This window comes from Narcine bancroftii, unplaced genomic scaffold (assembly GCF_036971445.1).
Source record: "Narcine bancroftii isolate sNarBan1 unplaced genomic scaffold, sNarBan1.hap1 Scaffold_158, whole genome shotgun sequence".
In the NCBI taxonomy this organism is placed as follows: domain Eukaryota; kingdom Metazoa; phylum Chordata; class Chondrichthyes; order Torpediniformes; family Narcinidae; genus Narcine; species Narcine bancroftii.
In genome coordinates, this window is record NW_027211893.1 from 149,866 (window position 1) to 158,533 (window position 8,668).

Below are 8,668 nucleotides of genomic sequence, written 5' to 3' on the forward strand. Positions count from 1 at the left end.
CGGGGTATCAGAGGCAGGGAATCAGAAACAGAAGCGGGGAATCAGGGGCCGGGAATCAGAGGCCGGTAATCAGATGCCGGGAATAAGAGGCTGGGAATCAGAGGTGGGGAATCAGAGTCCGGGAATCAGAAATGGGGAATCAGAGTCCGGGAATCAGAGATGGGGAATCAGAGGCGGGAATGAGATATGGGGAATCAGAGGCGGGGAATCAGAGGCGGGGAAACAGAGGCGGGGAATCAGATATGGGGAATCAGAGGTGGCAAATCAAAGGCGGTGAACCAGAGATGGGGAATCAGAGGCGGGGAATCAGAGGCAGGGAATCAAACACGGGGAATCAGAGGCGGGGTATCAGAGTTGGGGAATCAGAGGCGGGGAATCAGAGTTGGGGAATCAGAGGTGGGGAATCAGATATGGGGAACCAGAGGTGGGGAATCAGAGGTTGGGAATCAGAGGCGGGGAATCTGAGCTGGGGAATCAGAGGCGGGGAATCAGAATTGGGGAATCAGAGATGGGGAATCAGAGATGTGTAATCAGAGTCGGGGAATCAGACGCAGGGAATCAGAGGTGATGAATCAGAGATGGGGCATCAGAGGCGTGGAATCAGACGCAGGGATTCAGACGCGGGGAATCAGAGGCGGGGAATCATAGCTGGCGAATCAGAGGCGGGGAATCAGAGTTGGGGAATCAGAGGTGGGGAATCAGATATGGGGAATCAGAGGCGGGGAATCAGAGGCGGGGAAACAGAGGCGGGGAATCAGATATGGGGACTCATAGGTGGGGAATCAGAGGTGGTGATTCAGAGATGGGGAATCAAAGGCGGGGAATCAGAGGCGGGGAATCAGAGGCAGGGAATCAGATGTGCCGAATCAGAGATGTGTAATCAGAGTCGGGGAATCAGACGCAGGGAATCAGAGGTGATGAATCAGAGATGGGGCATCAGAGGCGTGGAATCAGACGCAGGGATTCAGACGCGGGGAATCAGATATGGAGAATCAGAGGTGGTGAATCAGAGTTGGGGAATCATAGGTGGGGAATCAGAGGTGGTGAATCAGAGATGGGGAATCAGAGGCGTGGAATCAGAGGCAGGGAATCAGACGCGGGGAATCAGAGATGGAGAATCAGAGGTGGTGAATCAGAGATGGGGAATCAGAGGAAGGGACTCAAAGACGGGGAATCAGACACGGAGAATCAGAGGCGGGGAATCAGAGATGGGGTAACAGAGGAAGGGAATCAGAGGTGGGGAATCAGGGATGGGGAATCAGAGGCAGGGAAATAAACACGGGGAATCACAGGCTGGGAATCAGAGCTGGGGAATCAGAGGCGGGGAATCAGACACGGGGAATCAGAGGCGGGGAATCAGAGCTGGGGAATCAGAGGCGGTGATTCAGAGGTGGGGAATCAGAGTCCGGGAATCAGAGATGGGGAATCTGAGGCGGGGAATGAGATATGGGGAATCAGAGGAAGGGAATCAGAGGCGGGGAAACAGAGGCGGGGAATAAGAGGCAGGGAATCAGATGTGCCGAATCAGAGATGGGGAATCAGAGGCAGGGAATCAGAATCAGAAGCGGGGAATCAGAGGCCGGGAATCAGAGGCCGGGAATCAGAGGCCGGGAATCAGAGGACAGGAATCAGAGGTGGGGAATCAGATTCCGGGAATCAGAGATGGGGAATCAGAGGCGGGGAATCAGATATGGGGAATCAGAGGCGGGGAATCAGATATGGGGAATCAGAGGCGGGGAATCAGAGGCGGGGAAACAGAGGCAGGGAATCAGATATGGGGAATCTGAGGTGGCGAATCAGAGGTGGTGAATCAGACATGGGGAATCAGAGGCGGGGAATCAGAGGCAGGGAATCAAACATAGGGAATCAGAGGCGGGGAATCAGAGCGGGGGAATCAGAGGCGGGAATTCAGAGGTGGGGAATCAGAGTCCGGGAATCAGAGATGGGGAATCAGAGGCGGGGAATGAGATATGGGGAATCAGAGGACGGGAATCAGAGGCGGGGAAACAGAGGCGGGGAATCAGAGGCAGGGAATCAGACACGGGGAATCAGAGGCGGTGAATCAGAGATGGGGAATCAGAGGCGGGGAATCAGAGGCGGGGAAACAGAGGCGGGGAATCAGATATGGGTAATCAGACGTGGGGAATCAGGGGCGGGGAATCAGATGCGGGGAATCAGAGGCGGGGAATCAGAGATGGGGAATCAGAGGCAGGGAATCAGAATCAGAAGCGGGGTATCAGAGGCCGGGAATCAGAGGCTGGGAATCAGAGGCCGGGAATCAGATATGGGGAATCAGAGGTGGGGAATCAGAGGCTGTGAATCAGAGATGGGGAATCAGAGGCGGGGAAACAGAGGCGGGGAATCAGATATGGGGAACCAGAGGTGGGGAATCAGAGGTTGGGAATCAGAGGTGGGGAATCTGAGCTGGGGAATCAGAGGCGGGGAATCAGAATTGGGGAATCAGAGATGGGGAATCAGAGATGTGTAATCAGAGTCGGGGAATCAGACGCAGGGAATCAGAGGTGATGAATCAGAGATGGGGCATCAGAGGCGTGGAATCAGACGCAGGGATTCAGACGCGGGGAATCAGATATGGGGAATCAGAGGCGGGGAATCAGATATGGGGAATCAGAGGCGGGGAATCAGAGGCCGGGAAACAGAGGCAGGGAATCAGATATGGGGAATCTGAGGTGGCGAATCAGAGGCGGTGAATCAGACATGGGGAATCAGAGGCGGGGAATCAGAGGCAGGGAATCAAACACAGGGAATCAGAGGCGGGGAATCAGAGGCAGGGATTCAGACGCGGGGAATCAGAGGCAGGGATTCATAGCTGGCGAATCAGACGCGGGGAATCAGATATGGGGAATCAGAGGCGGGGAATCAGAGGCGGTGAAACTGATTCGGGGAATCTGATATGGGGACTCATATGTGGGGAATCAGAGGTGGTGTATCAGAGATGGGGAATCAGAGGCGGGGAATCAGAGGCAGGGAATCAGACGCGGGGATTCAGAGATGGGGAATCAGAGGTGGTGAATCAGAGATGGGGAATCAGAGGAAGGGACTCAGAGGCGGGGAATCAGAGGCGGGGAATCAGAGCTGGGGAATCAGAGGCGGGGAATCAGAGTTGGGGAATAAGAGGCGTGGAATTAGATATGGGGAATCAGAGGCGGGGAATCAGAGGCAGGGAATCAGAGGCGGGGAATCAGATATGGGTAATCAGAGGTGGGGAATCAGGGGCGGGGAATCAGAGGCGGGGAGTCAGAGGCGGGGAATCATAGGCAGGGAATCAGATGTGGGGAATCAGAGATGGGGAATCAGAGGCAGGGAATCAGAATCAGAAGCGGGGTATCAGAGGCCGGGAATCAGAGGCCGGGGAATCAGAGGCAGGGAATCAGCTATGGGGAATCAGAGGTGGGGAATCAGAGGCGGTGAATCAGAGATTGGGAATCAGAGGCAGGGAATCAGAGGCAGGGAATCAAACATGGGGAATCAGAGGCGGGGAATCAGAGCTGGGGAATCTGAGGCGGGGATTCAGAGTTGGGGAATCAGATCTGGGGAATCAGAGGCGGGGAATCAGAATTGGGGAATCAGAGATGGGGAATCAGAGATGGGAAATCAGAGGCGGGGAATCAGACACAGCGAATCAGAGGTGGTGAATCAGATACGGGGAATCAGAGGCGGGGAATCAGAGCTGGGGAATCTGAGGCGGGGATTCAGATTTGGGGAATCAGAGCTGGGGAATCAGAGGCGGGGAATCAGACGCAGCGAATCAGAGGTGGTGAATCAGAGATGGGGAATTAGAGGCGGGGAATCAGAGGCAGGGAATCAGACGCGGGGAATCAGAGGCAGGGAATCATAGCTGGCGAATCAGAGGCGGGGAATCAGAGTTGGGGAATCAGAGGTGGGGAATCAGATATGGGGAATCAGAGGCGGGGAATCAGAGGCGGGGAACAGAGGCGGGGAATCAGATATGGGGAATCATAGGTTGGGAATCAGAGGTGGTGAATCAGAGATGGGGAATCAGAGGCGGGGTATCAGAGGCAGGGAATCAGAAACAGAAGCGGGGAATCAGAGGCCGGGAATCAGAGGCCGGTAATCAGATGCCGGGAATAAGAGGCTGGGAATCAGAGGTGGGGAATCAGAGTCCGGGAATCAGAAATGGGGAATCAGAGTCCGGGAATCAGAGATGGGGAATCAGAGGCGGGAATGAGATATGGGGAATCAGAGGCGGGGAATCAGAGGCGGGGAAACAGAGGCGGGGAATCAGATATGGGGAATCAGAGGTGGCAAATCAAAGGCGGTGAACCAGAGATGGGGAATCAGAGGCGGGGAATCAGAGGCAGGGAATCAAACACGGGGAATCAGAGGCGGGGTATCAGAGTTGGGGAATCAGAGGCGGGGAATCAGAGTTGGGGAATCAGAGGTGGGGAATCAGATATGGGGAACCAGAGGTGGGGAATCAGAGGTTGGGAATCAGAGGCGGGGAATCTGAGCTGGGGAATCAGAGGCGGGGAATCAGAATTGGGGAATCAGAGATGGGGAATCAGAGATGTGTAATCAGAGTCGGGGAATCAGACGCAGGGAATCAGAGGTGATGAATCAGAGATGGGGCATCAGAGGCGTGGAATCAGACGCAGGGATTCAGACGCGGGGAATCAGAGGCGGGGAATCATAGCTGGCGAATCAGAGGCGGGGAATCAGAGTTGGGGAATCAGAGGTGGGGAATCAGATATGGGGAATCAGAGGCGGGGAATCAGAGGCGGGGAAACAGAGGCGGGGAATCAGATATGGGGACTCATAGGTGGGGAATCAGAGGTGGTGATTCAGAGATGGGGAATCAAAGGCGGGGAATCAGAGGCGGGGAATCAGAGGCAGGGAATCAGATGTGCCGAATCAGAGATGTGTAATCAGAGTCGGGGAATCAGACGCAGGGAATCAGAGGTGATGAATCAGAGATGGGGCATCAGAGGCGTGGAATCAGACGCAGGGATTCAGACGCGGGGAATAGGAGGTGGGGTATCATAGCTGGCGAATCAGAGGCGGGGAATCAGAGTTGGGGAATCATAGGTGGGGAATCAGAGGTGGTGAATCAGAGATGGGGAATCAGAGGCGTGGAATCAGAGGCAGGGAATCAGACGCGGGGAATCAGAGATGGAGAATCAGAGGTGGTGAATCAGAGATGGGGAATCAGAGGAAGGGACTCAAAGGCGGGGAATCAGACACGGAGAATCAGAGGCGGGGAATCAGAGATGGGGTAACAGAGGAAGGGAATCAGAGGTGGGGAATCAGGGATGGGGAATCAGAGGCAGGGAAATAAACACGGGGAATCACAGGCTGGGAATCAGAGCTGGGGAATCAGAGGCGGGGAATCAGACACGGGGAATCAGAGGCGGGGAATCAGAGCTGGGGAATCAGAGGCGGTGATTCAGAGGTGGGGAATCAGAGTCCGGGAATCAGAGATGGGGAATCTGAGGCGGGGAATGAGATATGGGGAATCAGAGGAAGGGAATCAGAGGCGGGGAAACAGAGGCGGGGAATAAGAGGCAGGGAATCAGATGTGCCGAATCAGAGATGGGGAATCAGAGGCAGGGAATCAGAATCAGAAGCGGGGAATCAGAGGCCGGGAATCAGAGGCCGGGAATCAGAGGCCGGGAATCAGAGGACAGGAATCAGAGGTGGGGAATCAGATTCCGGGAATCAGAGATGGGGAATCAGAGGCGGGGAATCAGATATGGGGAATCAGAGGCGGGGAATCAGATATGGGGAATCAGAGGCGGGGAATCAGAGGCGGGGAAACAGAGGCAGGGAATCAGATATGGGGAATCTGAGGTGGCGAATCAGAGGTGGTGAATCAGACATGGGGAATCAGAGGCGGGGAATCAGAGGCAGGGAATCAAACATAGGGAATCAGAGGCGGGGAATCAGAGCGGGGGAATCAGAGGCGGGAATTCAGAGGTGGGGAATCAGAGTCCGGGAATCAGAGATGGGGAATCAGAGGCGGGGAATGAGATATGGGGAATCAGAGGACGGGAATCAGAGGCGGGGAAACAGAGGCGGGGAATCAGAGGCAGGGAATCAGACACGGGGAATCAGAGGCGGGGAATCAGAGCTAGGGAATCAGAGGCGGGGATTCAGAGGTGGGGAATCAGAGTCCGGGAATCAGAGATGGGGAATCAGAGGCGGGGAATGAGATATGGGGAATCAGAGGAAGGGAATCAGAGGCGGGGAAACAGAGGCGGGGAATCAGAGGCAGTGAATCAGATGTGCCGAATCAGTGATGGGGAATCAGAGGCAGGGAATCAGAATCAGAAGCGGGGAATCAGAGGCCGGGAATCAGAGGCCGGGAATCAGAGGCCGGGAATCAGAGGACAGGAATCAGAGGTGGGGAATCAGAGATGGGGAATCAGAGGCAGGGAATCAGAATTGGGGAATCAGAGATGGGGAATCAGAGATGTGTAATCATAGTCGGGGAATCAGACGCAGGGAATCAGAGGTGGGGAATCAGATATGGGGAATCAGAGGCGGGGAATCAGAGGCAGGGAATCAGACGCGGGGAATCAGAGATGGAGAATCAGAGGTGGTGAATCAAAGATGGGGTATCAGAGTTGGGGAATCAGAGGCGGGGAATCAGAGATGGGGTATCAGAGGCGGAGAATCAGATATGGGGAATCAGAGGCGGGGAATCAGATATGGGGAATCAGAGGCGGGGAATCAGAGGCGGGGAAACAGAGGCAGGGAATCAGATATGGGGAATCTGAGGTGGCGAATCAGAGGCGGTGAATCAGACATGGGGAATCAGAGGCGGGGAATCAGAGGCAGGGAATCAAACACAGGGAATCAGAGGCGGGGAATCAGAGGCAGGGATTCAGCCGCGGGGAATCAGAGGCAGGGATTCATAGCTGGCGAATCAGAGGCGGGGAATCAGAGTTGGGGAATCAGAGGTGGGGAATCAGATATGGGGAATCAGAGGCGGGGAATCAGAGGCGGTGAAACTGATTCGGGGAATCAGATATGGGGACTCATATGTGGGGAATCAGAGGTGGTGTATCAGAGATGGGGAATCAGAGGCGGGGAATCAGAGGCAGGGAATCAGACGCGGGGATTCAGAGATGGGGAATCAGAGGTGGTAAATCAGAGATGGGGAATCAGAGGAAGGGACTCAGAGGCGGGGAATCAGAAATGGGGAATCAGAGGCGGGGAATCAGAGATGGGGAATCAGAGGTGGGGAATCAGAGGCGGGGAATTAGAGGCGGGGAGTCAGATATGGGGAATCATAGTTGGGGAATCAGAGGTGGTGAATCAGAGATGGGGAATCAGATGCGGGGAATAACAGGCAGGGAATCAGAGGCGGGGAATCAGAGGCGGGGAAGCAGAGCTGGGGAATCAGAGGCGGGGGATCAGAGTTGGGGAATAAGAGGCGTGGAATTAGATATGGGGAATCAGAGGCGGGGAATCAGAGGCAGGGAAACAGAGGCGGGGAATCAGATATGGGTAATCAGAGGTGGGGAATCAGGGGCGGGGAATCAGAGGCGGGGAATCAGAGGCGGGGAATCATAGGCAGGGAATCAGATGTGGGGAATCAGAGATGGGGAATCAGAGATTGGGAATCAGAGGCAGGGAATCAGAATCAGAAGCGGGGTATCAGAGGCCGGGAATCAGAGGCCGGGGAATCAGAGGCAGGGAATCAGATATGGGGAATCAGAGGTGGGGAATCAGAGGCGGTGAATCAGAGATTGGGAATCAGAGGCAGGGAATCAGAGGCAGGGAATCAAACACGGGGAATCACAGGCTGGGAATCGGAGCTGGGGAATCAGAGGCCGGGAATCAGATACGGGGAATCAGAGGCGGGGAATCAGAGCTGGGGAATCTGAGGCGGGGATTCAGATTTGGGGAATCAGAGCTGGGGAATCAGAGGCGGGGAATCAGAATTGGGGAATCAGAGATGGGGAATCAGAGATGGGAAATCAGAGGCAGGGAATCAGACGCAGCGAATCAGAGGTGGTGAATCAGAGATGGGGAATTAGAGGCGGGGAATCAGAGGCAGGGAATCAGACGCGGGGAATCAGAGGCGGGGAATCATAGCTGGCGAATCAGAGGCGGGGAATCAGAGTTGGGGAATCAGAGGTGGGGAATCAGATATGGGGAATCAGAGGCGGGGAATCAGAGGCGGGGAACAGAGGCGGGGAATCAGATATGGGGAATCATAGGTTGGGAATCACAGGTGGTGAATCAGAGATGGGGAATCAGAGGCGGGGTATCAGAGGCAGGGAATCAGAAACAGAAGCGGGGAATCAGAGGCCGGGAATCAGAGGCCGGTAATCAGATGCCGGGAATAAGAGGCTGGGAATCAGAGGTGGGGAATCAGAGTCCGGGAATCAGAAATGGGGAATCAGAGTCCGGGAATCAGAGATGGGGAATCAGAGGCGGGAATGAGATATGGGGAATCAGAGGCGGGGAATCAGAGGCGGGGAAACAGAGGCGGGGAATCAGATATGGGGAATCAGAGGTGGCAAATCAAAGGCGGTGAACCAGAGATGGGGAATCAGAGGCGGGGAATCAGAGGCAGGGAATCAAACACGGGGAATCAGAGGCGGGGTATCAGAGTTGGGGAATCAGAGGCGGGGAATCAGAGTTGGGGAATCAGAGGTGGGGAATCAGATATGGGGAA